The sequence below is a fragment of the Diadema antillarum genome, unplaced genomic scaffold, assembly GCF_040938485.1.
Source record: "Diadema antillarum isolate AM-2024a unplaced genomic scaffold, OU_Dant_1.0 seq00000331_RagTag, whole genome shotgun sequence".
In the NCBI taxonomy this organism is placed as follows: Eukaryota; Metazoa; Echinodermata; class Echinoidea; order Diadematoida; family Diadematidae; genus Diadema; species Diadema antillarum.
In genome coordinates this window covers 1,181,934-1,205,794 of record NW_027271348.1, presented here as the reverse complement: position 1 = coordinate 1,205,794, position 23,861 = coordinate 1,181,934, and the positions used below count along the sequence as shown (strand labels likewise).

Here is a 23,861-nt window from a genome sequence, read left to right as displayed (position 1 = left end):
TACCAATTGAGGCCTGTAAACAGTCTGTATAATAATTAACTGAAAAGCGGTCACTTGCTGGCTGAAGAACTTTAACACAGAACACCTCTCTCCTCCAAATGCCCAAGCTATACCGCCAAGCTATACTACCAAGAACATTTTATTTCATACCCTAGAGACAAAGGCAAGGGCCACAAGTCATACCTTGAATGGATACATTTAATTGTTTATGGGCAGGGGATTCTGGTGGCTTTTGCTAAACAGTCGGGTCGCGCGCTGGGCGCGGCGCGGCTCGCTGGGGCGAAACTAGCTGCAAAAAGCTGTATGGTGTCTTCAAGAAGACACATCAAAAACAACATCCATATCCAATACCGGCCTGCAGCGAACGTACGTCATGTATCATAACATTGCTTAGGCAATATGCTTTTGGTGAAAGATGATTTCAGCGTTTCAAAGAGAAATGGTTTGGGTATTAAACAGGAGAAATAGGAAATTCGAAAGAAATAAAGCGACAGTACACTAGCGAAAAAAAAATGAGTACTGTATTTACGAATAATGAATTCATTAGCATTTAGATTAAGATAAAAATCGCAAATAAAAATCATAATGGGGATCCTTGTTTCAGCAATGTGGCAAAGATGTGTCGTTTCACACATGAAGATCAAACCATTCAGTACATGAATGACTCATATTTGTTATGGAGATACATATGTTTTACCCTCAGGTTGACATATAAAAATCATGATTCAAAGTGGACGGAGGAACTATTCATTATAAACGATGACAAGAGGAGATTCCTTATACTTATTCGTAATCTTTGTTTTCCGAAATTTTTCTTTTACTTTTACCATTCTGCAGTTCTAATTTTACTTTTACCATTCTACTGTTCTAATTTGTATGCAAAATATAGTACTCACTGCATACTCCTTCAGTGACATTTAAAGTAAGATGCTTGTCGGAATGCAAGAGTAATGTCTCAATTCTTAATATGTCTGTCATAATTAAGTGATCGTTTGTGTTCTTTGTATTAGACTGAAGAAATTCCTACCACTCAATGGCATCTCGGTTCAACACACACTCTTCTATCATGGTCCCTACTTGGCGATTTTGGAACTCAAGGATGACAGACTACTGAATCTCATCGATGAGTCATACGAAACTACACGAAGTGAGAAACAGTGTATTTTCATTCAACGTAAAAGCACGCAAATGGTCGCAGCTAAAAAAAAAAGGAAGAAAAAGATGTCGCCTTACCCTCTTTAACTCCGAAGTGGTACAAGATGAAAGCAGTTACAATAACACGAATGTGATAGTTCGATATCTAACGCTCTCATTTCTGTGGAACATGCAAACAAGGTTTAATGCATACGACATGGCAGTGCCGCATACAGATTGTCGACGTAATGGGAGATAGAAAAGAAATTAGTTGAAACAGTTGAACTGCCCCTTTAAAAAAGTGACATACGAATTGTCTCACGTAAATCAAAACAAATCATTTGGTATTTATTATATCACATACTGTTTGAATAATAATTAAATAAGGCGTGCTTTTTAGTTCAGCGTTAACATGATTAAACGTATTCCAGAATCCTTGACATCTACCCAACACCAGCATTGGTCAATTTAACGAATGAAGGTGATATCAATGATTTCCATACAACCAACTGAAAGATACAAATGCACTTACATGATTATGTAACGTACAATGGTAAACTATTGATGTTTAAGAAATTTCCGTCTCTCCGTTTCTGGCAAAAGAGGACATGTAATCTATTTCGAGCTTTGCATGTTACATATGTGACTTTACGAATTCTTTTCAGTTTACATCTTTATGGGCCATACGCATTACGAGCTGCACACCTTTCTTGAGGACTTAAACGACAGGGGACTTTTGAATGGAGACTACTTTGTCGTTGCTGTCTTCTTTCAAGTTTACGAAGAAATTGACCTCCTCACCGGTGAGAATCTTTTGTGTGATATTTTTGTTTTATTCCCGTTTTCTTCAATAAATCTTAGACTTCCCGGATACATTTCTCTTATACATTTACGCTTGATTTCTAGATCAGAATGCTGATTGGATTTTGGTCCAGTTATCACGTCCAATGACATTCTTCTTTCATTCCATAGCAAGATATATCCCTGTTTTGGAAATAAGGATTAACAAGGAATGTTCGTAGTACTATGAAATATTCTCATGACTAATTTTGTCCAATGCATGATGTGTTATTCGCAATTTTGTTCCTTGCGACAAAGAAATATTTACCCCAAAAAAGTTTTAAAGGCTAGCCTTCATGACGTTAGAATTGTGGGGGCAAAGATCGAATATCTTCGTAACAAGTGAGATTATTTCTCCTAATTATGTCTTTCTGTCTTACATTTTCTTCGATGCCTTCAAGCCAGAATTTACATTCATTTGCACGCTAGTTATTGCGAATCAATGTTACAATGTTACTATAAGAGCTATAACTTCAGTTTTTGTTTGTGATTGTTATGATGGAGGTTTTATTCAGATTAGGAGATTGTCTGTTTTTACAGTGAGACCCCACTACTTCAATTAGTTATAAAGTCATAGATATCAAATTAATACGGAAAAACTCCAAAGGTAGATAATTTGGCTTTGTAACTTCAGAAATTTCATATTCGATTAAAAAAATCAAAGGCTTGACGTTTCAAATACTTAATGTTCAAATAATAAAGCTACAAATTAGATCAAAACTTGACTTTTTGACCTGCTGTGCTTTAGTGCCTAACATCATTCGCGAAGGAGTGCATCTAAATTTTACTTCCGACTCTCTTGGAACCGTGCTTTCTCCTTGTGGTCGGTTGTACTATTTTTTTATTTTTTATTTTTTTTGGGGGGGTGTCTTTTTGGGAATACAGTGAGATTCGATATACCATCTGAAGGCGCTCAGTTTGGATCGTTTCGGTGTACCGATATTAAGTTTGATTTTTAGCGACTTTATCGGACTGGTTATGTTTTTTTAACTTAACATGGTGATCATCATGTGACATCACCACCATCTACAGAGCTTCGTGTACCAAGCTTATTATCAATTCTATCATCATTGTCTAAAATTGTGAATGATGCAATAGGGCCTACTTACAATGGCGACAATGTCGAAATTGTTAGAACGACAATAACGGTACTAACATTATTATAATTGCAATGCTTAATTTCATTCAAGAATGCAGTGAAATGTAGCGGGAGGTTTTAGTCAAAGTGACACGAAGTGTAAAACAGTCATAACAGTGTCGAGGGAAGACATTTTTCGTAAAGTCAGTATTGCCTCAAGGACAATAATTGAAATTATTTTACTTAAAACACTCTTACTCCTTTTAATTTGATCTGTACTTTCTCCTTTGCTCCATTTTCCCGTTGCTTCCGCCGATCTAGACCTCATGGCTATGCCAGAGATGTCGAAGAAGCTGGCGAAGTACTTCCATCACGTGCTGTCATTGTTCTACACAAAGGCTGTCAGTCCAGACTTCGAAGACTTTAAAGAGCAGGTTAAGGCATACCTTTCTTTGCCTCCCTTCAACTTTGACAGACAAAGCCTCGAAGATCAAGGGTACACTGTGGAGGTAATGTCATGATCCTGTGTTTGATATTGTGGCTGTTGCAGCATGGTGTAATAGAACAGGTATCGTAGGAATAAGTAGTTTTAGGGTTATCATTATTTCATTTCATTTTACTTCATTTCCAACAGATTACAAATACAAAATGATGTCGTATCGTTAATCTTATTGTTGATAGCACAAATAGCAATATTTTCTATTGAAATTATGTGTTGTTTTCCTGGTGATGTTCGATAGAGTATACTTTTCCACAAAATAAAAAAAACACACATAAAAGTAGATTGACGTAAATAATAAGCAACAGGTCATTACCAATTTAGTAACATTCATTGCGCATTGAGACCATGCAGGAGGCTTGGAACGTTATGCTGCGTTTACACCATGTTCCCGGCGGCCACAGCAGCCCGTTTGCCTGAAACGTAGAGTGCCGTGGGTAGATGAGACATTCTCCTGCTTTCCCTCTACGTATTCTAGTCTTGTTCGTTCCAGTCCTCACCCGGTCAACATACATCTATCAGACGCTGTTCTCACGGCGTCTGGTCATGCTAGACTATCAATATTTTCCGCCGCGTCCCGCTACAGACCGCTTACAAGTTTGGTTACGGCTTATAACGTGTCGTCACATTTTGCTGCGTTAACCAGTTTTATTACGGCATAAGGTTCCTCATTAGCACAGGGACTGCCATGGGATTTTTTTACTTTGACAGTTAAAAATCTGACATGGCATCCACGGCCATCACGACCTGTCACGTTTGCCTATCTCGTCTAACCGCGTTATCTCACTTTCATCCCGTTTTGTCCATGGTGGCCTGAAACATGACTGCCGTGGCCGCCGGGAACATGGTGTAAACGCAGCATAGGAACAGGTGTGGTTGGGGCAGGGCCGGTCTTAGTGTTCCTCGTGGGGTTAAAAGGGATGGTACAGTATTAATGGAGATGAAAATTGGGCTTTAACTTTTTTGCGAGTTACCAAGAAAACACTCATGAAATAATAGTACAAAGCATACCATTTTAAGAGGAATTACTCTATTACTCATTTCACTCACGGAATGTAGTGTTACTAGAAGTTGTGGTCGTCTTCGCCAGCGAAGGACGAACATCACTCTCATCACTTTGGACAATTGTCTTTCGAGTCAGCATAATTGTTTTTCAATTTGATGACGTCATCACCTTAATTTTGATTAAATACAAAGTATCAAAATCTGCCGAGATTACGTTTTTTGTCTATGGGAGGTGAGTTTTCCCCATTCATGCGTTGACCTGACAACGTTCTTGAAGCTGTATCTCAGTTGAATTTGCTCCATCAACTTATTTATGTTGTAGCTGAGACAAAAACTTAAGTAATCTTGCATTTTACATTTTCAAATGTCTTAATAAGAGCTACAATTTTGTAATTAAAAAGGGAAATGCGAATGGAATCAGGACGAAATGATTCTTGATTCATGTTTCACATATAAGTTATGTTCCACACTTTGTTTTTTTCGTGGAGACGTATAGCTGCATGGCTAAGAACTCGGTCTCTGTCGCCACAGACGTAAGTTTGGGCACGTGCAGGTTCGAACCCCAAAGGGTCCACGACAAAAATCCTTTTTCTTTTATTTATTTATTTATTTATTTATTTTTGGCAGTTGAGCTAATTCCGTCGTGTTCCACGTTGAAATCACATTATCCGGCAAATGCATCCATTTGCACACACACGCCGTTTCCCTTTTTCGTATCAGAGGCTGTATTGCTTCGAATGCTGCAAAATTTTGCAGGCATGTACAGCTCGCCCAACTGATCGTATTATATAATGATGGCAAGACTAGACATTGCCATCTTGGTTATGCAAATACTAGGAGTCAAATTTCATACTTGACAAGGCCAATGATAAAGTTAAATGACCCTTAAAACACTTTATTGTAATGTTTAATTTTGTTCGTGTCGAAGACCTCTTGGTAAATACACAGATAGCTTGTAAAGTCGCCTGCTATCACCCGCGCACACACGGAAGGGATTTCCCTTTGTTTTGCATTACAGAAACAGTTCGTCGAAACGTATGTAACTTTTGTACAGATATATATATATAGAACTGGACTTCCTTAATGTATTTCAATGTAACTTCAAGTCCGCATATCACATCCTTTTCGTGAAAATGAGAGTCGAAATTGAGGTATGCTTATAGGGTGTCATTGCTTTTGAATTAATAACACCATACATAGTACTGCTTTGATTACTAACCGTCCCCTGATATGTCGATCTCGGGTGGCCAGTATGTGATGAGCCCAAGCGTATCACCTAACTCATCTTAAAATGACGAGTTGCATATTTATATCCATTTTTGCTATATGACACTCATAAACACATATCGCAACTGCTTTCATTTAAAAAAAAAATAAATAAATTCTAGCCACTCCACAGAGGGCAGTATTACATTTTGTGCAATCTTTGGCCGGATAGACGCTCTGTAACGGTACATCATTCGACCAGTCGGCACAATTATAGGCAAATGCTGTAGGTGAAACAGATAATATCACTCCACCCTGCATTTAGACAGTCGCAACCACCTCACGTGCCTGCGTGATGGTACAGCTAGTCCATACTTACTGTACATACATTTACATACATATACAGAGCATTGAACATACGCGTAGGTCCTTATTAAACGCACAAACAGATGAAAGTCGCACACAAACTTTAAATGCTCGATAAATTCCTCATAAACTCCAGTGATTACTGTTTTCTTTACCTTCTCTTCGCAAAAAATGACAGCCATGGGATAGTTACTCCAGTGGCAAGTGATCTTAAAGCAAGAACAGATAAACAATAGTTTTCTGTATCTCGGCCAACAAGGACTCACGAAAAATTAAAGGAAGGATACATGGTTATAAAGGGAGGTACACAATTATACGCACACATCCGGTGATCGACACGAGTCAAAGCCAAAATGATTCTGAGCGCTAGAAAAACGTATTGATGTCATCAAGTATAATAAATTAACTTTCATACGCCCAAGAAATCACTGCGTGTGCCAACTGTAAGCTTGTTTGTTCGTCTTTTCATTTTCTTGTAGATAAAGGGTCACGCCGCCTACCTGTACGACGCAGTCATGCTCTATGCTCAAGCCCTGAATCAGACTCTTGCTGAGGGCGGAAACGTCACCAACGGCACTGACATTACAAAGAGAATCTTGGACAGGACTTTTCTAAGTGAGTTCTTTCAAGCTAATGAGTTAATGCAAGCACATAATTGATTTATTGTCCGCTGAACATTTCGTCCGTTTGAATTCATAAGCATGACGATAAGATTATGATAACACCAATCATGAGCAAAGGGGGAAATTCTGTCTTCATTGGTTGAAAAAGTATTCATATTTTGCTGCAAGGATGTAGAAAATATGCGTGAATTGATTCCATGGGAATTTATACAGCGATGTCATAGTTATGAGAAATTTGTTTGTTCAAAAATTCATCCTCTGAGCTGATACACAACGGATTAATGGTATAAACAAATGTTGATGACTTCCCGAATCATGGACAATGGTCTTTAGACGCATGAATAGCAAATTCAAACGGCACGCGAATTATAATTTACGACGTTCTGCGTTCTGAGTATCATGTCTCAGTGAAAGACCTGGTATTATTGTTATCAGATTTCTTTTCATCATCCTCAGGTACACGACGGAAGACCACAAAAAATTGTTGTGTGTCTGTCTATGTGTGTGTAGGTGTGTGCGACCTTGAAAGACAAACACACATCAATAAACCCGTTTTTATCTAGAATTATTTTTTTTTATTTCTGGATTTTGGTGTTTTGAGGAGCAGTCCTACATATCTTAATTCATTTTTACAACAGAAATTCAAGTGATTGTACTTATTTTTGATGTTTTTTTTAATATTAGCCATGATTTTTGTCTGACGTTGCTTTTGTCCGTTGTTCTCGCATGAGGTGCTTGGAAATGACCATGATTACGCTATAAGAACCTTTCAAAATAGTCAGAGATAGAATTGATAGCTTGAATAATCGTGCATACCTAGTACTCGGTTCGTAAGCTAATTAAATCTCATGATATAATGATGATCCCTGGATTATGGTCGAATTTGTCCGTTGTCCTCGCGTGAGGCACATGCAAAAAATGCACATAATTTCCCCACAAGAACGTTTCGAAATAGACGGAGATAGGATATATAGTCTTGATATTCATGAATACGTTGCACACTATCAGCATGCTAAATCTAATGATATCATAATAATTCCTGGCTTATAGACACGATAAAATTTTCAATCGCTTATTCGTGTGGACAAAATGAACAATAAGACCTGGGGCTTCGATGGCTCATAAACTGTGAAAGCTCTCATCTCCCCAAAACATTCCGGGAGTTTAGATGTTCTATCGTTTATTTCACCTTGACAGAAACATCCAATATTGTATGTGTTTGTGTGTGCACGTATACATGAATATGTAATCAAATGGGATATGATAGATAGTGCGGGGTGTTTCTCCTTGAAAAGTGAGTTAGGCCTTCCTGATAGTCGAGGTAGGCCCCATACTGTAGGCCTTCCTATTCGCAGACGACCCCCATGACTTGGGTCATGACTTGATCTTTGCCATGATGAATGGTAATCGCAATCAAAGAGCAATCATCCCCACAGGAGATGTCATTAAGAGCCGTGTGACCTCGTTTCTGTCTCTTTGCACAGGGAATCTTACACGTCTTGTCTTCAATTCCAGACTTCTTGAGCAATACTCACATGTAATTGCCTTCTTTCAAGCTTCATAAAAATGGGTTATGTCGTGCTATTGATACATATCACACCATCAACATTTCTATTAACAAAAAACAATATCTAATGGTCTATGCCCCCCTCTCTTTGTCTTTAACATATATATACATATATAATTATAATCAATGTGCACACGATAAAGAGAGTTACAATGAAACCGAATTAGAATGGTGCTTTTACTAATACTAAGGCCTTTCAAAGAAATAAAGGTGCAACTTATACTATTGTGGGTGCATATTGTTTGAATAAGAGTGTAACCATTAAATGTGCAATGTCAAACACTCTGATATATATTTTACGCACTAGGTCATTTCATAACTTTTTTCATAGGATTTCACCTGGAATCATCAAATAGCCAGACGTATATCAGCTTGCTAAATCTTTACTTTGATCAGTTCGATCAGTGTGACCAATTTCATCTTCGTTTCTATGGCATGCATCAACGCCAATGGTGAAATTTCCGCCTGCTTGGTTTACTTGCAGTGTTGGTAATTCTGTCTGTCTGATTTTTTTTCCCCTGCCGATTACCTCTTTTTTCTCTCTCTCTCTCACTCTCCCGCTGTCTATTTGTTTATCTCTCTATATATATATCAATCCATCCCTCTTTTTCTTTGTTGATCCCACAGTTTTCTTTTTCCTTTTACGTTTTCCTCCGGCTAATACCTCCATTAGGTTGTCATTTAAATGAATGCTGCTTTATTGTCTGCTCTCATTTCTTGCTCATTCGGGAGAAAAATATATCGGAGTGCAATCGAAGCGTAAAGGCTGAGAAAGAAGCGCCACGGGCGGACCATGTGCTTATCTTGACTTTGCTATGGTACGTTTATGAAGGGTTCGTTGATCGTTGTTGAAGTCATATTGTGCAGTCGATTTCTCCTTTCCTGTCTCCTATTGAGAAGGACGATTGTAGGTGGCTGGCATCATGAAGGTGTATTTTGTTTGTTGTGCTTGGTTTTCCCTTCTCAATATTGTTATGTTATCACTGAGTCCAGATTTGTTTTTGTTTTCATTATTTCTTCCGTCTCCTCACGTCCCTCTTCAATTTCATCCTCGTCTTCCCTGCTTTTACTTTACAATTCGCCCTTTGCCTTCAATTATCATTACAATCGTCGATTCAGTCTTGTAGGTTACTTAACAACATTTAGTCAACTAAATATCTATCCTTTTGTAGATACATGTATGAAGGCTGTACTGTTCTACGTCTTGATATGTTTTGCCTTATTTCATTTCGAGTGTACGTGACATTAAAGCTGTCGAATAATATGTTGTTTTCAAGAGTAATCATTATATCCTTTCAAGTTATGTACACACTAACATATCATCGTGGGGTTTTTTTTTCCAGTATGATAATACCTTCTTAATCTGTCTACTCTCTCCGAACTTTCTTATTTTCTTATCTCTCCAGCTCCGTTCCTATAGGAAAGTTGGCAAAGGAAAACATAAAACAAAAGAAGAACCCAACATATAGAAACAACGAACAACAGCGAACGTGAACATTAGAAAACAGTAGATAAAAGAAACAATAACCATATCTGTAATGGGGCTTGATTTCGTGATGATTGGTGACTTGTCTTTCCTAGAATAAGCACGTTCATGCTTTCATCCTATCCGCTCATCAATTTCTCCAAAGTATCCTCCTTAACCATTTTTTCTTCCATCTTCCTAATTTAAACCCCTTTATTCTCATTCTTTGTGTTTGTTAGTTTCTTCGTTTCTTTCACTGATATCAGCCACACTGCCGAAACAATATTATCAAGAGAGAAGACGACGTTTGGCAAAATGCGTCATTTACACGCCTGACGCCTGTACATTTTCATACGAATCATACGTGTCCTTCTAAGGGCATAAAAGAGAACAATGCACTTGTCTCCTTTAAAAGGAAAAGAGAATGGTCACGAACAAATGTTAACAGTATAAATAGGACGTGTGCATTTTCCCAAATCAACAAAGTTCTATTTCCCCTTCCATATTTTATCCATATCGTTGTACTGAAATTACATCATAAACCAATTAAAGTTCCAATGTAATGAGCATGCACAGAGATTTAACCAATATTTTACGAGCTGGGTACTTTCGACCTTATCGTTTCAAAAAATTCACTGATTTATTTCGCAAATTTTCAGAATTTACCAGGTTTGCATACAATTACGTCAACGGAATGTCCCTCTTTTCGTTAGTCAGACTGGCTGCTTTTAGCGTGGAAACCGACAACCGAAACATTCGCATCATCTGTGCAGTATAGACTAACATTTAACCGTAACCCTTTCATGCTGCAATTGTCCGAATCTGTCCGTATAATAGAATTGATATCTGACATTAACTGAAGTCTTTAACCGTCCATCGGAATGGCCGCAAAGTTAAGATAGTGGAACGTCATTTATAGCACATCACTTTGATTACATGTGAATAACCTGGACAAACACGGAATACCCAAAAATAGCTTATAGCGCTTGCCCTTTCAAGCTGATTCAGGCAATAGTTGCTGCTGTCTTGGAGGGTCTGAGGCGGTGCATTATATCGTTGTAAATTGCAATCGCGGGTAAATATGTTTATCGTTGGTTCTGAATATCGCTGCTGGGAAACTGGTAGCTACTTGCGTCTAATGATTGTGATCAAGCGCTTTACCCCCATCCTTCATAAAGTAATCATTAGTGAATATATGTATGGGCAGAGAAGGTGGCCCGACAGACTTTCATTCGAGCGACTAGAGAGACTACTCCAGGTTTTGGGTGCTTTTTGTTTGTTTAAATTTCGGGCTTTGTTCTGCTTGTTCCACTTCCTGGTATTAACTGATTGACTTTCTTGCTCGTGCTCCTTTGTTAAAAATTTAAATAGACGCTATTGATCACCTGTTTCTCCTGTTCAAAGGGATTCAGGTTTGTTGTTGTTTTTTTATATACATATTGTGTAAAAGCAAATAATAGTATGCATGTATATATATATATATATATATATATATATATATATATATATAGGTATGTATACGTATGTATCAAAGACTATAGAAGCGCACGCAGTGCGCTAAGAGGGAAAACTCTCCCGATTTTACACGTAAACGGGTGTGGTACGCAATGGAGCCCAACGGCGGCCATTTTAGAATGCAAGCCGCTGGATCGTCTGGAGCGTATATCACTTGGCCGTATTACCGAATATACAGAGTGAATTCTGCCTCCCTTTCATTTTCTTCTTTTTAAGGGGCATACAATATAATACAGAAGCATCATTTCTACTGAAGTAGGATATAAAATTGAAGAAATGTATTTTTTTTCCAAATTGTTGTCCCTCAAAATTCGAACTAACTAATGAAAGTACTCAGGCCTCAATGAAACGTACTCCCTCTCCCCCCACCCCCCCCCCCCCCCTCTCCCTCTAGTCTCTCTCTCCCTCTCTCTCTTGCCGGGCCCTGTTGGCTGTAGACCCCTATGTGATATTATTCGAATGATATGAATATCGATTCCATAATTCATATGTTTAGGTCGCTCTCTTCTTCTGATAATGTACGTACCATTGGTATACACTATAATTCTGTCCAGAGAATTTATTCAAGGAACGCAATTTCCTAATATATTATTTTCATATTCATATGTTTTATGGTCAATCTTGTTTAGGTGATAGCCTCCCTCCCCGCTCACCCCCCCCCCCAAAAAAAATGTAGAAAATATTTGACCTGTATTATTGATTATATAGGAATGACGGTTTCAGGGGTGCCCCCCCCCCCCCCCCCCGCACTGGCGAGCCGGGTCCGCTTGAACAAGGAAAGGAAAATAAAAGTGAAAACTTCTTCCCGAACCTCCAAATGCAACAGAAGAGTTTCTGTTTCTTTTTTGATGTATTTAAGTATAAATGTTTTAAAATTATGTAAACCACACACTCACACACACACACAAACAATCCAGTCTCTACAACCGTGACAGGTTGATTCCCCCCAAGATGTTGACTATAAGAAACGGCTGAGCGAGATAGTTTCATGAGAGCGAGTCAGTATATCAGGCACTATGACTCAAACTCCACCATGGACGTCTCATTTACAGACGTATACGCAGCCGGGAGGTGTGGAAGGGTTTCCAAATCCTCTTTTTTCAAGAATCAGATGATGGATTTTCAAATGATTTTGATCAGTAAATAATAAAATCGTGACGCAATTACAGATTTTACCCTGTTGCATTTCTCGTGATCCTATAATTGTGAGAATATACATGTGAGATCGTGATATCTATCACCATACTCCATTTAAACTGCTGGTTTTTAAATTACCGGTGAGCGTTATACATCCAACCCCATAGACTGAGTATGGTGAAGACGCATATGCAGACAAGAGGTGACAGATGTACAATGATTTACGTCTTCATATTTTGTCAAAATAATAATTTTTCTCATTTTTTGATTGAAAATATTTGAGTATGTGTTTCGAGAATATTCCATCAAAAGTGTGTACCCAGATTTGAATTTCTATAAAAATGTAAAAGCTTTCTTGTATAGTAGGGGGTATCCCCATCCCACACCATCTGACCTTCTCGACTCACTGTGTGCATGAGTTTCAAATAAATTTTGATCTTTAGATGAGAAAATCACAATTACAGGCTTTAGTTTATTTTGGGGCTCTTGTTCTTCAAAATACTTACATTTATAGACAACCGACTAAAAGATGTTACTATACTTTTTTTTCTCATTTCAAAATTTCCATATTATTTCACCAAGAGTACATCTTAAAAAACTTAATCTTAATCTTAATATTCAGCGACAACAAATTCAAAAAGGATGATGCTGAACTTGGTAAATACAGGTCGGAACAAGTCAGTCGCATAGGCACGAGGAAGATCAAAAGACAATACTGTCGCATGCTGATGGCTGATACATACGTCGACTTGGCAAAAATGCAAAAGAAAAGTGAAAAAGTCTGCTCTTACCAGTGTTGAACCATGATGAATGATGGAACTTAAATTCTCTCCACGGCCCAAACTGAAGTTGGAAGAAAGAGAAGAAGAAGAAGGAGGAGGAGGTAAGAGGAGGGGGAGGAGGAAAAGAAGAAGAAAGAGAGAGAGAAAGGGGAGGGGTGAGGGAGGGAGAGAGAGAGAGAGAGAGGGAGGGAGAGGGAGAAAGTGCCCCTGATATAACACCCCACGTCATTCTGTACATAAGCACTGCTTGGCTTAGGACACAAGTAGGCTTGCATACGGTCATAAATTATCCGGCGAACACTGAGGGACTACAGATTAGAAAGTAAAAAACATTATTCTTCAATTCTATTTCATGATTACGCAGGAAAGCTACTTCTATATGCCATAATGAGGTCCTAAATACATCTTTCATGCATGCCCCCTGAAAAAGAGAAAATGAAACGGAGGCAGAAATACGCCCTCTATCGATCACCCGGCGGTTTGCATCCGAAAATGACGACCGCATCCGCCCATGAGCGTACTACGCAAAATCGGGAGTGTTCCCTCTTAGCGCACTGCGTGCGCTTCTATACTCTTTGACATGTATATATATATATATATATATATATATATATATATATATATATATATATATATATATGTGACCCTGCATCACAAAACCAACAAAAAGTCGCCAGACGTGGATTTTTAGTTAAGGGCAGATTCTTAAAGAGCAGTCTCTAAGCTTTAAAATGATGTATAACTCTATTCAAATGGACTCCTTTAACCTATCTAAATATTGGAAAGAAAGCACACACTCAGGAAAAGTGTGAACTGAGAAAAGAGGCTCTGAAGTACAGGGTCTATTCAAGTGTTTAATCTTTACCAAGCCGTGCTAGCTGTGCAATGATAGGGACAAAACACAGGATGTAAACCATCCGAGCAACAAGAATGAAGGGATTATTAGTTTAAGCTGAAATTAAGCATGTGCTATTATCACATTCTTTCCATGATCAATGCCAACTTTCAAAGCAGTAGACTTATCCTTTCAAAAGTGAAGAGTGTGTGAAGGATTTCAAGAAATGAAAAGGGGACTCTAAGACATACCTGATCATTCTATTCTCCCCCAAAAAAGGGTTGTAGAAAAACTGCTGAAAACACACTTTCCCATTCATGTTGTGATCCCAAACTAAAGAACAATTAGAAGAAGGATAGCTTTATCAGAAAATATGACAAAGTCAAGATTGACTCAGTACTGTTGACCCATTTCACCTTTTTGAGTCCTCTTGTAAAATCAAGGGGTGCGACTTTTTGTTCGTTTTGTGATGCACGGTATAAATATACAACTGTATGTATGTATATATATGTGTGTGTGTGTGTGTGTAAATATATATATATATATGTATATATATATATATATATTGTGACAGCAATTCAATCTTTACTCGCGTGATATTTTTACTAAAATCTGACTTTTTTGGTGTAGCTTTTCTAAGCTGGTACCTTGACTTCATTTTCGGCACATATTTGGACTATAAAGGTATTGATATACATAATATATATATATATATATATATATATATATATATATATATATATATATATTTGGGTACAAATGTTTGGGTTCCAACACCTACTTCTTTTAAAGAAAGTTCTTTGGTATCACTTGGGTGACAGACTACTAATTAGATTCTTTGACATGGCTTCATTGAGATTTATATTCGTAAAAATCTGTCGATAAGATCTGAAACGTGATAGGTGCAATACAATCTTGATATTTGTCTTTAACCTATTCCACATATAAGTCACACTGGCAATTACCGCTGAACTATTGATAAATAGTATACACAATTGTTACTCGTGTGACACACGTGACGGAGTATCTCAAATCATACATGTGTTTAGACTATCACGTGTCTGTAGAACCAGTAATCATTGCAGTATATAAACAGAAATGGTTAGGACGAGATTTGCTTATGCAGGCGTCACATGGTCCCGAAATTTAGCAAAGATGGGCACAATAAAGGAAATCAGATTCGGTACAAGTATGATTTTTTGGTAGCCTTAGAAAACTCCACCGGTGCGACGGTTATATGATGGCCCTCACGAATAATCCGATTGTTATACGATCGGAGCCGAATAGAAACGTCTTTTGCAGCCTGTTCCATGGGGGGGGGGGGGTAGCGGTTAAGATAGGGGGAAAGAAGCAAGCAGAGAAATGGCAAACATACACCTTAGCATTTTGTTGCTTGATTGTTTCTTTCATATTCAAGTAGTATCAAACTAAAATGAGGGAGATGGGTAGTTGCCTTCCCCTTCTTCCTCGGTGCTTTTCTTTTTCTGCATGCTCTCTTGATGAACTGTTCACAAGGGTTGCGTTTGATGAGATGCACAACATGCTCCCGGGCATACTAGTTGTCAATGCTCTTCAATATATACCTCCCAGTGCACAGTTTTCTGATGTAAGTTGCATGATCACATTATTTTGCAAAGTTAGCAAATAAAATTAAAAATTCGAGCTGGAGGTTTGAAAAAAATATACTAGTCTTGTTAAAAAAAAAACCCCAGCAGAATAAAAATTATTGTTTACAAAGAAAAAAAGAAAGTATTTGTACTATGACGCATTTGGTATCAAATGTCAAGAGCATTATTCTGTTAAATCTTGTATGTGATTTTGCAATCGCTCACACTCTCTTATCTTCTATTCTCTTAGAAAGAAAGGGAAATTGACCATGATATATGAGCCCGAAGGATAACAAATGTAGGCATCGTACAGGAAGCTCACATTTCATTTTAATGACAGACGATTTAGCTTAAATGAGTTATCACATGGTTTTCAGCTCTGCAAAAGACAACGGTATTCACAATGCGAGGCGTTTCATGCTGTTTTCATTTTTTTTCTTCTCTTATAATGAACGTTTTATGTGAATAAGTGGTTACTTCAATACGCGCATACAAACATTACTTTGTCAGAAGGCATATCATATTTCTTAGCCAGCATTATCATTTTACCGAATTTAATTTTCCGTCAATTTTTTACATTTTTCCAGGCGTGACTGGGGTCAGTAGTATGATAGACAAGGATGGCGATACCATTGCGAAACGTCAGTGTCTTCTCCATTCAGCCTAACAAAAGTAGCGAAGTTGGTTACGTTATAGAGCCGGTCGCCATTTTTTCAGGAGCAACACGGAACAACGGTAAGAGAACTGTCAATACATCACAAATCCTATTGTCCATGTTTCGTTCTCTGGCAGTGACTGAACGACAAATTGGTATAAATATTAAAGATAACTCATGTTTCGTTTCTTATGGTTAATGATCAATCAATTAGAATGATCTCATAGCTCATAACAAGAAAGTTTTGGGTGATGTTACACTAACATAATTTTTTCGTAGCTATATTATATCTCAATGTATTTATTGATACCTACGACTAAATTCATGTGATGGAGTAACCAGAAGTCTTGCCAGGAGACAAACTGAACGATCTCACAAATCTTCATACCTTGCAATTGATTTTGGATGACAAAATCATGTCTTAATCATCTGCCATGTTGTCATGATAAACCCTTAAACAAAAAAGACGACGGAGCGTAGGAGCTTGGATTTTATTTTTCGAGACATATTTCTATAAATATTACACAGCTGTCTACGTTAAGATTATAGCTCAAAATACAAACGATATTCCTTTCCATACTTATGAAAATATTTTTTAAAAAAACCGTCATTTTTGTACTATGTAAAGGATTAACTTTTGTTGTTAGATAAAAAGATACTAGATAATATATTCTACGAATATTACGTAGTTTGTTTAAATTAAATTGTTCAATTATGGAGTACGATACAGTATGCGATCAGTGGTTTGGCAATGAATGAATGAATGAATTAATTAATTAATTGCCTTATTGTCCATGAAGGAAATTCTCTTTTCACTGGTTTTTTACATGTAGTCCACATAATGAACAAGACAAAAAAATACATTACATATTACAAAATTCAAAGGTACATATTGCATAACATATAATTCTGCTTCCCAATGTATACATAAGGATAACATATGAAATAGACCAAGTATAGCATATGAAATAGACCAAGTATGGATAATACAACTTGTAAATCAATTTTTGGCTAAAATATTCTGTATTATATAAAATCATAAAAAAACTTCTAATAGTTGCTCATATAATGTCTTCATTTAAAGAAAAAAACAGTATAATATAATCTTTAATTACAACATATGAGTTTAAGTTACAAAAATATATATACATGGTGAGATGTATGTGTGTGCAATAGCATTTGAGGAGTAATATGAGGTATAGTGTGAGTAAGGGTGGTATGTATTTTGTATGTGTGAGTGTGTGTATGGGTGCGCGTGTGTGTCTGTGTTTGTGTGAGTAAATTCTTCTTACACACATTTCAGAATTACGTCATCAATGTAATGTTACATCAATGTTACATCTAATACACCAAAAAAGAAAAAAAAGAGAAAAATATAGAATTATCCATAGTTATTACGATCAATTGATATCTGGGTAAGATATTCATGACGGGTGTGACACAGACCTTCGGACTTGCGCATTATAGAGATGTATGGCGTTAGGGATGAACGATTGCCTGAAACGGTATTTCTGAGTACGTGGAACACACAAGCGAATACCTGAACGGTTGAAGGTAAAGTTTTCGTTGAGTGGGTAGGTGGGGTCCTGCATAATCTTCCGCAGTATGGAAGCAACTCTCTTCTTGATAGACATCATCGAGGGATGGCAAGTCTAGCCCTAATAAGCGTTGGACTATTTTTCTGGGACGATTTAGTTTCTTCAGATCACATTTTGTTGCTTGGGCAAAATAACACACAATATTATAAGTTAGAACACTCTCAATGATGGAGTTGTAGAATAGAGCAACGAGTCTATCTTCCACATGGAGCTAACGAAATAAAGCCTCTGATTTGCTTTTTCTGCAATGATTCGATATTTTTTGACCAGTTTAGTGAGTTGCTTATGGTCGTTCCCAAGTACTTGTATTCCTGGACTTGTTCCACTACTACCCCGTGAATTGTAACTGCCCTATGCTCAGTGGCATTACGTCTGTGATCTATGATCAACTCCTTTGTTTTCGACACATTTATTTATGGCACTGCATAATGGTGTTATTTTTTTGATAACTATCATGTGTGCAGGGAGATTGGAAAAAAAAATTTAGTAACCCATGAAATAAGCTTAAAGTGTCCTGACATTTCATTCTAATACAAAAATGTTGAAAAAGGCCCTTGCGAGGAGAATTCTCCTTACTTTGACTCTCTCTTTTTTTGGTGAGGACAGGTATCATGTACTCCTACAACTAGCCAAGCTCATCAGTCACAAAGTGATATTTTAGTCTTAGCACTATTTGCAAGTGATATTACTCGAAGAATAATACACATTGGCTAATAAGCGCACATCATTTGTGGCATACAAAAGTACGTACACGTACGTTCTTGAGAAACAAAACTTTACGATGATTCTGAGCTCTCGCTCGCGTTGTTCGCGCATATAAATGTGTATGAATAAATGTTTCTGAAAGGATATTGCATGACAAAGTAATGTGACTTCTGTTATTTTGAGTCAATAATAGCGTAGCACAAAATTTGATTGATTAGACGTGAAAATCTATACAATACATTCCGAAGCACTTGCTCTCTCTGCCCGTACTTAGAAAACTTATAGTTTTCATAAGTTATCATAATCCTTCGCAGTGATTTTTTTTTAAATATGTTTAATTCCCTAGAAATTTTTGTTTTTAAATGCTTTATAAACACAACTCTTATACCCTGTTTTTACAAAAAGTCCCTACCGTGGAAGTGGGGTATCCCGCTCCCAAGAATTTGCCTTCGCTCCCTCGCCGAGGATCTCACACCGTCACATAAATGTGTCCCCGTCGAGATTTTGCAAACAAACAAACAAACAAACAAATAAAAAACAAACCAACCCAACAAACAAACAAACCAAAAGTGTTCCGGCGCGCTTGACCATAACAATGCACAGGCCGTCATCGTTGCGATTGATAACTTGTATTAAACTCAAATCTCTCTCAAACGCGAAGCCACATAGTCCTACTAGTCTGGTAGGAATGGGGGGTACCCATGCACCCTCCGAACACATTTTTTTGACTTACTTTTTTGTAACCCTTAGGGTGTCTAGTTAATGATTTTTTTTGTTCCCAAGAAAAAATCGTGTCCCATGGGGGTCATTGGCGGCCATCTTGGCAGCCATCTTGGATTTTCAGGGAAAATCATTAATTTCCATAACTTTTGAACTACACAGCATAAAATTACAAATGAAGCATTTCTTCAGGGTAAATGTGACATGAGGAATCAATTGAAATGATTGTTTACGTGATCAAAGCAAGTTTGAAACAAGAAAAGCCTAGAAATATAAAAAAGTCAGTGTCATTTACACCGAAAAATACCCAAGTAGTTTAACTTTTGAATTACACAACATACAGGGACAAATAAAACATTTCTTCAGAGTTAATACGGCATGAGGAATCGTTTGAGATAGTTATTTACATGATTAAAGCAAGTTTCATACAAGAAAAGTCCAAAAATGCGAGAAAAACCTGTGTCGTTTAGTCTAGAAATTGCCCAAATAGTCCATAGGCATACGTGCCAATCTCATACCTCATAAGAGTGACTAACCACTTTGTCTTAACAGTTTGGCAGGAATGGGGGGGGGGGGGGGTCCCCATGCACCCTCCTTTTTGTATCCCTTAGGGTGTCTATTTGATATCTCTTTTTTTTTTTGTTTCCAGGTAAAAATCGTGTCACATGGGGATAATTGGCGGCCATCTTGGATTTGCGAGGAAAATCATTAATTTCTATAACTTTTGAACTTTCCAACATACAAGGACAAATAAAACATTTCTTCAGGGTAAATGTGCCATGAGGAATCGGTTGAGAAGGTTATTTACATGATTAAAACAAGTCTGATACAAGAAAAGTCCAAAAATACGAAAAACCGTGTCGTTTACTCTAGAAATTGCCGAAATAGTCCATATAAATACATGACAATCTCATACCTCATAACAGTGACTAACCACTTTGTCTTAACAGTCTGGTAGGAATGGGGGGGGGGGGGGGGGTCCCATGCATCCTCCTTTTTGTATCCCTTAGGGTGTCTATTTGATTTTTTTTTTTGTTTCCAAGTTAAAATCGTGTCCCATAGGGTCATTTTCGGCCATCTTGGATTTGCGAGGAAAATCTTTAATTTCTATAACTTTTGAATTTCACAACATGCAGGGACAAATATAACATTTCTTCAGGGTAAATGTATCATGAGGAATCGATTGAGATGGTTATTTACATGATTAAAGCAAGCTTGATACAAGAAAAGAACAAAATATGAAAAATTTAGTGTCGTTTACGCTGTAGAGTACCCGAATAATCCGTATAGTACATACCTGACAAACTACTCCACAAAAGTGACTTAACACTTTGTATTTAGATCATAGCTCAAATATGGTGTTTTGTATCAAAAACACATTCAACATAATCCTTAAAAAAATCAACTCCAAGCATTTTGAAGCCTCACTTGTTGAAATCAAATGAAGAATGTAAGCACTATGGCAATTCATATGCAAATACCCCTTTAAAAAATATCAGATCAAAAGAGGTAAACATACAAATTTAGATAACAACATGTGAAAGTGACTCATCGACAAAAATAAAACCTAAAATGAAATTGAACACTTTTTTTGCGAGCATTCTATTCCATTTGATTTTGTATTTGAAGAGTTTGAGTTGGGGGTATTTTCATGAAAGCAATCACTCTGCCAAAATGCTCGGTCGATTCCAACAATTTAAGTGCCAAAATGTTATCATCAAAACTTATCAAAAAGCATCAACTCTCTTCTGAAAAAGCTACATTGGCTATGTGTTGAACAGAGGATTGAGTATAAGATCAGTTTGGTTGTGTACAAGGCACTGAATGGCAGTTCTCCATCATATATATGTGATCTACTAGAGCCATATGTCCCAGCAAGAGAAAATCTACGTTCTGCAGACAAGTACCTGCTGGTGGAACACAGAGCACACAACTCTTGGGGAGCTCGTTCATTCCGCGTGGCTGCTGCAAAGATATGGAATGGCCTTCCACAGTCTATCCGCAGAGCTCTTACCACAGAATCTTTTAAAACAGCCCTCAAGACCCATCTCTTCAAATTGAAAAACTAGCCAATGTGTAAAAATGTATGTTTACACATTTGGAGACAATTACTTCCTGGAACTATTTCTTTTTATTTTAATTGTCATATCACAAGCGGTGCACCCATGAAATTTAAGCTGAATTATGTATTCATTTTGGAGCAAGCGCCATGAGCGCCTGACTTGGCGGATACCGGCGCTATACAAGACTTCATCATCATCATCATCATCATCATTTTAGATTAAGTTAAAAGTGGTTCATTCAAACGTATTTGTTTAATGCCTTCCTGTCTTAAAATAAAGATATGGATTTCGCTTGACAGCCAGAAATCCACTCAGTGAATAGAGACTGCTATATCAATGTGGATTGCGGCAACTGATTTTTGAATATATGCATACGAATGGCTATTGTGCTTACATTCTGTATTCTATTTCAACAAAAGAAAGTTGAAATTGTTTGAAATTAACTTTTCTTTCAAATTCGTTTAAAAGTTGTCTGATACAGGACACAATATTTAAGCTATGATCAAAAGACAAAGTGGTTAGTCACATTTTGTGACTTGTGTATATGTTTTCCATGAAGTATGGAATTATCCTATATCGAGAAAAGTAACACAATATGACTTCACTTTGTCAAAAGTATTCTGAATTCTCATCCTGTGCAATTATACAAACCACAGAAGCAGTAAGCGATATGTTAGCTTTTGGTTTCACACTTCTGTACTTTCCAGTCATCATCAAAACGATCATTGTAATCAGTGAATGGCTGTTCCTCTTCATCCTCCTCCATCTATACGCAGTAATTTTCTGAAGTAAGTTGATGAGGGAAGTGGGAAGGATAGGGCCACTTAACCACACCGGGTCCATGATACCGAAGGCTGTCTTCTGCCGCCCTTGTCCAGGATCAAAGGGGTTAGCGCACCAGAAGATTGGCTGGTCAGCTCGCTTAAAGATGGCAAGGTGGTGGTTCACACATTGAAAGTGTGGGATAAGGTAGCCTCTGCCAGGTGGGAGCATGGAGAAATCCACCTTGGATTTGGTCATCAGTTGCTCGCCCTCTCCCACCATCTGCTTCAGCATGAAGCGGGCACCATTAATAGACTTCTCCCGGGCCTTGCTATACATTTAAGGCATGTGAATGCTCTAATGTCATCTGTCACCTCTGGCTCCACAGACCACCCATCATCAAGATTTCTGAGGAAAAAAACATTGGCACATTATCAAGTCATACTTTAAGATTTCAGTAGTGTTTATTATGATATAATACTGAGCAACTAACTAGATTTCAGTAAGATATTTTTGAAATTATGATATCAGACTACTCTCACCTGAATGCTGTGTCGTACATGGGATGGATTTGTAGATTCTTAGGGGTCCAACTTTGCCCAACCCTTGAAGGCACTTAATTGTTACATCTTCCCCGGTAAACGCATAATAGTCCAAGTATTGTGGTACAGTAGTCAGCTCCCTTTGATTCTGTATTCCAGTTCACTGACATTCAAAATCAGGCAATACTTGACAGTCCGTTTATTAAGGAAGATACTACATTGTAGAAGTGAGGGGGATGAATTAAGCATGGAGCAAGGGGATCAAGAAAATGTCTGTGTCTGGAATCCTCACCAAAGCTATCTTGTACCCAAACTTAGCGGCGCACTTGAGATATGCTCTAGAGCACGACCCTGGTGTCCGTCTCCTCCTGGTTAGACAGCCGCTCATGGATATCGCCTATCGTCTCGTGGAACACATCGTTGTGTAAACAAAAGGAATGTAACAGCAGTCACATTCTCTGAAGCTTAAGTGATTCCTGTTACATTCTTTCTATTCACACAATGATGCGTCCCAGGAGACAATAAGCTCTATCCATGAGCGGCTGTCTAACCAGGAGATGGATACCAGGGTAGTGCTCTACCTCGAGTATTCCACTAAACTGGGTACAAAGCAGCTGTGGTGAGGACGCCAGACACAGACATGTTCTTGATCTTCTTGCACCATGCTTACTCCGTCACCCTCACTATCTTCCTTGATAAACGGAGTGTCGAACATTGCCAGATTGTGAATGTCGGTGAACTGGCATACAGAATCAAAGGGCGCTGACTACTGTACCACAATACTTAGACTACATGTGTTTACCGGGGAAGACGTAACAAGTGCCTTCAAGGGAAAGGGCGAAGTCGGACCCCTAAAGAATCTACAAAGCCACCCCATGTACCATACAGCATTCAGGTGAGAGTAGTCTGATATTATAATTTCAGCAATATTTTACTGAAATGTGGTAAATTGTTCAATATTACATTGTCATAAACACTGCTGAAATCTTAGAACATAACTTTATAATGTGCCAATGATTTTGCCCCCCTCAGAATGATGGGTGGTCTGTAGAGCCAGAGGTGACAGATGAGATTAGAGCATTCACATGCCTAATGTATGACCATGAGGCCTGGGAGAGTCTATGAACAACAGCATCATCCTGAGGTAGATGGTGGGA

At 37.8% G+C, this 23,861-nt stretch overlaps 1 pseudogene; it reads left to right on the top strand.

The window, feature by feature from the left end:
* LOC139730741 (speract receptor-like) overlaps positions 1 to 23,861 on the top strand; it is a 533,096-nt pseudogene that overhangs the window by 368,450 nt on the left and 140,785 nt on the right.